The following is a 9,120-nucleotide window of genomic DNA, read 5'->3' as shown; positions in this document are numbered from 1 at the left end:
ACAGCGTGCCCGATCTGATTTTTCTCGAAAAAACGGGATAATCGTTCGAATTGCTTGATCGAAAACAATTTTTTTTTCAGCTTTCATTCATTTAGAATGAAATTTAGATCGAATAAATGGGATAATGGAATGTTTTTATTGTACCATGTATGTCCACCATTAATCTTAAAGAAAACCTGAACTGAAAATTAAAAGTCAAAATAAGCGTACACAAGTCATACTGACCTTCCAAGTAGTCTACTCCTCAGTGTCTTTCTCCTGTCTCACGTCTTGTTTGTTCACTGTGATCAAGGGAATTTTCCGTCCTCCATTTTGAAAATGGCCATTACCCATAACAGCTTTCTGGTCAGCACACAGTTAAACTGTAATATCGCCCACTTGAGCCATAGGGAAACATGGACATTACCTGGTACATCAGCTTTCCTCTCAGCTATAACTGACAGCAACTGATATTTTACTGAAAGCAACTGATATATTTCAGATCTGACAAAATATTGTCAGAACTGGAAGGGATTATTGTCAGAAGAAAATGGCGAGCTTCTGAGAGGAACTGATGACAAGGTAACTATGTAATGTTCATTTGAAGTTACCTCATGTGTTTATTTTAAATTTTTTTTTACTCAGTACAGGTTCTCTTTAATGCTTACGATAACTGATCAATAAAAAGAGGTAAATTAAATGGCTTCAGACTCTCTTCAACAGTAGAAAAAAAAAAAAGTTTTGATCCTTTACCTCCAAATATCTGTGAATGAGAGGGACCAGGAGCCCAATAGTGCAGTATCATTACACAAAGGGATGTAAGCACACATGTATAAGTATTATACTGACAAGGGTTGGTTACAAAACTTGCAACCGCCGTCTGAGCCTGCGGGAATATAACTGTCCCCGCTCAGTGTCCCAGGTCTGTTGGTGCAGATGCTGGTTGGTCGCTCTCCAGGATTAGTTGTGTGAGGACTAAAGGTCCTTGTAACTAAAAAAAACCCCTATGGTGTATGGACTATACTAAAAACACTGGTGGAGGCACCCTTGATGAAATTATACTACTAGATGTTGTATATACCAGAAGCTTAATTTCTTACTTTCTCAGAAGGACAAACCATTATTTAATGGAAAAAGTAATGTTTATTCATGCACGGTAGAAAACACATTTTGTGGATCTTGGCCCATTTCCTCAGATCAATACAAGTTCCTGTAGAGCTTTTAGTCACGAATGTAACTGCATGAAAAACCATTAAATAATGGGTTGTCCTTCTGAGAAGGTAAGAAATTATGCTTCTCACATACAGTATACAACATCTAGTAGTATCATATCATCAACGGCGCCTCTGCCATTGTTTTTTACTTCAACAGTAGCAACATTTTAGTTAGTTTGAGAAACATTTTTTTTTATTTTTTTATTGTCCCTAATGCATTTAATTTAGATGTTAAATCTTTGTAACCTGGGATTTTTTTTTCCAGGCCCTTTTCAAATGATCCAAATGCAGACTACCACATTTTAAGTAAGCTTCTTAATTATATTTGAAAAGAAGGTGCCTCTCCCATAACACTTGATGACGCAGACTGGAAAGCAATGTAAAATGGCAGGTGTGTCAGCAGTGAGTCATTTGCTGTGTAGAATTGTATAACTGATGTATTATATAATCTCTTTAGAAGACCTTTCTGTAAATAGCCAGATGGAGAGTATGTACAATGGAGATGAGCAAATGTGATAGTTTCCGCTTTGTCACCAGTTTCAATAAACTGCAATAGCTCTTGCTTCTGCACTTTAGGAAAGTAAAATACTTTTCAAGTCAATAGTAAAGTTAAAATGTATAGGAAATCTAAGCTGTCAACCCTATTTTCTAAGCTGTCAACCCTATTTTCCTTTTTAAAAATAATTCCAGTTTTCTTGCTCTCATGCTGAATTTTTGGCTGCATTAGGATTTGAGTGACACACCTGCAACAAGCATGCAGTCTGTAGAGTCAGAAAACCTGATCTATAAGCATAATTTATCGATGTCATTATTAAAGGCAGAGGGATCAGCACAAGATGCCAGACAAGTGGTATTTTTTAGCGCAATTTTAAACTTGAAATGTGTTTTTGCAGTGCGATGCCCCACCCCCGCTGCTTTGCACTGCAGCGCACACAAAATCACAAACATGTGGCCCTGCGTCAGAGTGTGATGACAGGGTCATATGTGTGGCGCTGCCCCAACCCCGCCAACCTGCATGCCCCTTGCCCAGTGACGTACTCCCTGCGGGACAGGAAGTATGTCACTGGGATTCCCAGGGATCCCCGTCGTATTCCGTCATTCTGCACATGCGTGCCGCAACACCGCCGCCAACCTTTTTAAAAGGTATGCGTTATTTATTGACTTACATTACTTATTGCGCATTTCCAGCACAACGCAATGTGTTACGTGTGCTAGGCCCCATTGCCCTACATTGCCATTGCATTATCATGTGGTAAAACAGGGTAACGCAATGCAGGTTTTCAATGCGAGTGTAAAAGGGGCCTGAAGGATGTCAGCTATATGCCCTCCATATTTCTCCAACTTCTGGTTAACATTTATTTCAGGGATCTACAAATGTGTTCAGACACCAGGTGGCACCCATCAACGCTGAGCAGGTACCACAGACCTGGAAATCCATACCCTTCATCCATATCCATACCGTATTTGCTAAATTCTTGGTCTGAATTACTGTGATGCAGCTGACAGCTGTTCTAAAAATCACACACTTACCAGTAAGGGCTGGGACCCACTAAAGCACTTTTTTGAGCGTTTAGGGATAGCTTTTAATCGCTAGCAATTTCCCTAAACGCTCTGCCAATGTAAATGAATGGGACAGATTTCACTAGAGCGATTACGATTATGCAAATCACAATCGCAGAACATGCAGCATTTTGGGAGCGTTTCCACTCTAATGTATTGTATAGGGGAAATATGGAAATTGCTCCCAAAATCGCTTGCAAAGTGCTACCACAATTTAATGGTATTTGTACGAATCTTCCAGGGCAGCTACAACTTGATTTGCTTGTCAGCCTATGGAAGAATTTAAATGATCCACTCACATCTCTTGAAGAGGAGTAGAACCAAAAACAAACAGAATGGAAAAAACAAGGCGCTGCTGCATCCTAAAAAACTGGATAAAAAGTGAATGAGGGGAATATAAGTGCTCTCCTGTAAGATCCATAGAAATAAGCTTTAAATGGTGACTGAAGACTGAGCCCTGTCGAAGAATAAAGTCTATGGCGAGTTTCCTTGACTCATCTTGCAACTTAAAGAGGAACCGAGCTAAAATAAAACAGCTTTGAATATATTGCACAAACAGCATTGTAAATAGAAATTACAACAACACCACCTACTTAAACCCCACCCCCTGTATCAAATTCAGGCTATCAACATACTGAAAACGCATACAAAAAAATGAAACAGCAAAAATGCAAATGCAAAACGCATGTGATTTTTCTGCGTTTGCGATTCTGGGATCCCCCTGAAGAGGTGCTCCCAGGGGCACCGGCGATCTCGGAACCTGGAACGTCGTAGCGGTTAGAGGGGAGGGGGCTTCATTTCCTAATAAGGTAATAGGAGAGATATAAAAACATTTAGGGGTGAAAATGGACTGTACTGTATATGTCCATTAGTTTTAACCTCACATGTTATCTAGTATCCACTTTCACTTTTAAATACTTGACACTCTTTGTGTGGTCCAGCAAAAAGGATACATATAAGATCTTCTGTTGTCTATAGTAATTTAAAGGGTTAAAGAACTGCAAACCTGCAATCTGCATTCATCAGTTTCCCAGAGCAGGCTGACCAGGAGACAGAATATTTGAATTTGCCAGGTAGGCTTCCCAGTTGAATGGACCATAGGGAATCCTAAGGGCAGTTTAACACTGTGTAAGTTAAACTCTAGGGCAGGCATGGGCAAACTTGGCCCTCCAGCTGTTAAGGAACTACAAGTTTCACAATGCAATTGCCTTTATGAGGCATGACTGTGGCTGTCAGACTAGTGCAATGCATTATGGGACTTGTAGTTCCGTAACAGCTGGAGGGCCAAGTTTGCCCATGCCTGCTCTAGGGCAATTATTCAGGGTTTGTAGAGGCCCTCACAATGTTTCCTTTGGGCTTGTGGTGGTCTAGCCAGGCCACTCGTCTTGTCTGTAGATAGTAGACCGGGTGCAGGTACTTGCTGACCTCCCAGTTGCAAAGTGATGTTTCATATCTATAGCCAGTAAGACTGTCTTAAAGCGGTATCGTCACCATAAAAATCAAATTTCAACAGCAACTGGTCTAAGTGTATTAAGTGATAAAGATGCTAATCCTGCATTCAAAACTTTCAAAACTTTTTCTGCTGTTATGATTTGGAGTTATCACATACTTAAGGAACACTGGCCCTTTAGTAGTCGTGCCAAAGAATTGCATGGTGGGGGTTCTTTTTATCTATAATCTATTCCTCCTCTTCCCTTTATTTCCCTGCCAGCTGCTTATCTGAAACCTAATCCCCTAATCACTTGTGTTTACAAGCAAGGCTGTGGCGACTCAGCGATTGGAGGAGACAAGAAAAAAAGTAAAGGGCAGAAATGACATCACGAGTTAGCCTTAACTGTGGGCAAAAGACATGGCCCCCACCAGGAACAGAATTCTCGTCATTTACTACATAACATTCACTGAAATCAAAACGTGGAAAGTATAATACATGTGTTATGTAAGTAGGTAAAGTATTTATCTACTTATATATGTGTTTTTCTTCCCTGGCATAGTATGGCTGATCCTACTGCATAGCTATAAAGTGTAATTTTATTTAAATAGGGATAAAATGATTTTTTCCCCTTCGTTCCATATTTATTTAAGTTCTAAGTCAATACAAAGTGCATACAATTATAATAGAGGATGCAATAGTCAGTACAAAAAGAACACTCAGAATGCATAATATCATATGCAATCCTAATGCTGGGAATACACGGCTCCATTTTGAGCCATTAAGATGGCTTGATAGATAATTTCCGACATGTCCAATCTCTGGCCCGATCGTTTCGCCGCTTGATTCCGAATTGAAGTGAATGGAAAAAGATAAGAAAAACGAGCGGAAGATAAGAGAATTGACTGCGGAATCAAGCTGCGGAACGATCGAGCGGGAGAATTGAGCGGCAAAATCAAGCATTGTATGCCCAGCATGAGACTAAGCATCTAAATTATACAACATCGATAGATCAGAATTTAGAGTAAATATGTTGAATCACATTTTATAAACATATTCAACATAAGAGAGGATAGAACATGAAAATGAAAAAGACTCCTAACTTGGGTCCAACTATCTAACATAGACTAGTTCCCATCCATTAACTAGGCCCTCACGGCTGGATAAGAGACTAGGGCCCATATGCAATTCACTTTTTTACCACTCCTAGGTGATATTTTCACAACTTGTCATAAAATGCCTTTTAAACCACTAGCAAACAAGCAAATACTCAAAATAATTTTGACAGTACTTTTTCACCTACTTTTTGATACTTTTTCCTTTGCAGAGTGCTAAAAAGTTATTTTATATTGAAGATGAAAAATTATCTCCTAGGAGAAAACTCAGGAGAAAAAGTGACTTGCGTATGGCCCCTGGTCCCTAGATCAACAAATTAAGGAGGGAAGTTTATGGTAATGCCATACATTTATGAACTAAGACAAGGAGGGTGAGAATACAGTATAATAATACAAAAAGACAAGTCTAAGGAATATCATCAATCAAGTCCAAAGGAGAAAAAGATTGTAATAGCAAACATAAACATCAACATCTCACCAAAAAAATGAGAGCTGGTCTAAGGAAAAGGAAGTCAGGGAGGGAAATTAGGGAAGTGAGGAGGGAAAAAATAAGATAAAGGCCAGCAATATGAAACGTCTGCACAATGGGATAAATAAATTCCATGTCCAGAATCTACACTGTCACTTTAACATTGTTAAATCTACTTCATGTTTATCATATTCTGATAAATTTAATAGTAAAAAGAGTGGCACTCATAAACTGCAGGGATATGGGTGCCCAAGCCTCAATGGACCTTCACACCTTTAGATCCAATCGAAAGCACAAAGAAGCATTGGAGGCTGGCACTTCCAAAAATAGAAAAAGCTCTTTTATTGAAGCATCAAAAAAATCAGTGGCTGTATAGCCACTGATTTTATTTGATGCTTCAATAAAAGAGCTTTATCATATTCTGATGTCATTGTCAGTCACATCAATTCATCAGTACCAGGCCTATAAGAATGTAACAACAATAACAATAATATTTTTATAGTGCTTTCTTGCTGGGGACTCATCAGTCCAAATGTGCTTGCTTATAGTTTATTGTCTAATAGACCCACAAACCTCATAGAATATGTATCTTGTATCATGAATCAATGCTGTGAAGTACAGAGTGTGTCTGTGTCAGAAATGGATTCAGATTACATGGGGCCCTAGGCAAGATAGCAGTTTTTGCCCACTGCTGATGGACATCTAGTTTTTTTCAATAAGTTGTGGTGGGGGCTAGTATCCACCAGGCCCCTAGACTCTCTCCATGCCCTAGGCAACTGCTTAGAATTGCCTTGTGGATGATCCAGCTCTAGTCTGTGTGTATATTTTTCCAACAAGCGGATCTGACTGTACCTACCATGGCTGTCAGAGTAACTGTGCTCTGCTAAAATATCTGCACAGGTTAGCACCACACTTTTGTGCCTTTAAACACGCATTCCAGTATTGGTTGATTCAACACCTGAGGATAGCTGGAATATTTTTTTTAGGTTAAAATTATTACCATATAAACCATATGTTGAGTAGTTTAAGGTAAAACTGCTTCATTTAATTTATAAGATGTATTTTTTTTATAATCTTTAGCGTGTGTGTTGTACAGCTTGTAACATAACTATTTTCCATTTGACTCTTTGCCTTGAAATAACACAATAGTATCCATTTCTCACATATCTGTTTTGTTCCATCGTCATTCATGATTCTTTCAGCACTTTCCCTCTTCTTTTATTAGCTTAAAAATGCCCCTTTCTTGAATGTTACCATTAAAGTGAAAGTAATAGCTGGTACATGATAATGTTACACTTTCTTTGTGAAGACTTTATGTTGAAAAAGACAGCTTGATACCTAGCTTCCTTTCCCGACTACATATTTCTCAATCAAATGTAGGCAAACAAAATATCACTATATCAAAACAGTAAAGGCCTGTGGATCCAAGCAAGTGGTATCAGCGAACGGCGCTCAGCACCAAGCGTTAGAACTAGGCACCGCCATAGCAGTACTGTGTGGGGCGTGTGAGGGAAATTACTTCTTCCTCCAAGTTGCTACAACATGGAGCGGTATAAGTATTTAACGCTGCCGGGGATTTGAGTGTTAACAGGGAGAGCCGCCATTCAGCTTACCAGTTGTGCCCAGGATACATATACGTACGCCTGTGGATGCAGAATAAAGCCTGTGGACACTGTAAAGTGCTAATGCATAGTGTCAAAATATTTCACACTGTAAGTGAGGAGATACTGAGCCCCAGATGATTCCTCACGTACTAAAAGCTGCAGGATAACACGTAATCATGTATATTTTTAAAAGGTGCCTGTTTAAAAGGGCGCAGAATACCGTTAATAGAATAAAGTAAATTTAGTAAATTTACTGATATTGTTGTCCATTCATATAGATTAGTAAAATATCTGTAATACTTACCGATATTTTGACCTAACCTCTCCCTACTCTCACACAGAGCCCTCCAATGGGCGTGCCTAACCCTTAACACCCCTCCACCCTCCCCCCCCCCCCGCCCCGTGGTGCCTAACCCTTGAAGAGACTCTGTAACAAAATTTTGAGCCTTATTTCTTCTATCCTATATGTTCCTATAGCTGTTCTAATGTGCTCTGTCTTACTGCAGCCTTTCCTATTTGCACAGTGGCTGTATTATCTCTGTTATATGATCTAATCTTCTCTCCTCTGTCGGCTCTGTCGGGCTGAGGCAGTCAGGCTGGAATGTGCTGTGCTGCTTGTGATTGAATAGAAGCTATACACACCCTCTCCAGGCCCCCTGCACACTCTGTATGACTCACACACTGAGCTACTCTCAGCCTATCACTTGCTATGTCTTTTGTTTGTAAACACTGCATAAAACTGGCAATTACAAGCCAGGATTGCAGCAGGGAGACACCGAAACATCACAGAGGGGCCCAGGAGAACATAATGAATAGAATGGTATACTTTTTATTGTAAGAATTTTACAGTACAGATTCTCTTTAAGTTTCTCCACTGGTGGTACCTACCCCTTAAATCCCCCGCTGGTTGGTGCCTAACCTTAACCTCCCAACCACTGGGCAGCTAACCTTAACCCCTCTCACCTAACCTTAAAATAACAGTGGGTGCTAAGGCTGCCTGCTACTTGTAGCTGCAATCCGCATAGCGGCCGGCCCTGGCACCGGCCATTACAGCAGGCACTTTTTTAAACAAGGCACAAATTGCGCCCTTTTTAACTGCTCTGCACTAAATATGAACTGTCAACTCAATTCCTCCTGATGTATTTGGCAGAGAGTATTGGTTCCTAAACATTTCTGAACTGCATATTATCCAAAGGAATATGCAACCCAAGAAGCATCCATATAAACAACATACTGTGAAGTAAAACCAGCCTAAAAGAATTTCCTAGCATAAACATAAATGCATGCCAGCCATAAACTACATGTAAATAGTAATACATCAGCCATGTTAATAGCACTCTAGGTATGCACATATGATATTCACAGTATATGTTGGTGAGGCCCGTCCAAAAAAAACACATAAATGGCAAAATCAAAAGCAACATTACAACAGGACAGAAAACAATGTGAGAATTCATATTATTAATGTCCTATGGGTGCAAAATATTTCATACATGGTTCTGGCATGCCTCCCTTTGTAGTATCAGACTATTGCAATTAACTCTTCCCCCTCCAGGGTCATAACCTGATAAAGCCCCATACCATGCAATTTATGCATGTGGTGTCTCATCAGTATGAAATGCATTGGCGTGGGCTTGGTCCTATGCACCACCTTGCCATTGTGAACAGCAATAGTGATACAGCAGTATTTTATGGACCCAAGAGCCTCTGGCTCCACTGCAGGAGTATTTAGCCTCGTGTTTTATTAACA

This window comes from Hyperolius riggenbachi, chromosome 2, assembly GCF_040937935.1.
Source record: "Hyperolius riggenbachi isolate aHypRig1 chromosome 2, aHypRig1.pri, whole genome shotgun sequence".
Taxonomy (NCBI): Eukaryota; Metazoa; Chordata; class Amphibia; order Anura; family Hyperoliidae; genus Hyperolius; species Hyperolius riggenbachi.
The sequence above is the reverse complement of the archived record's forward strand: the minus strand, read 5'-3'. Positions refer to the sequence as shown.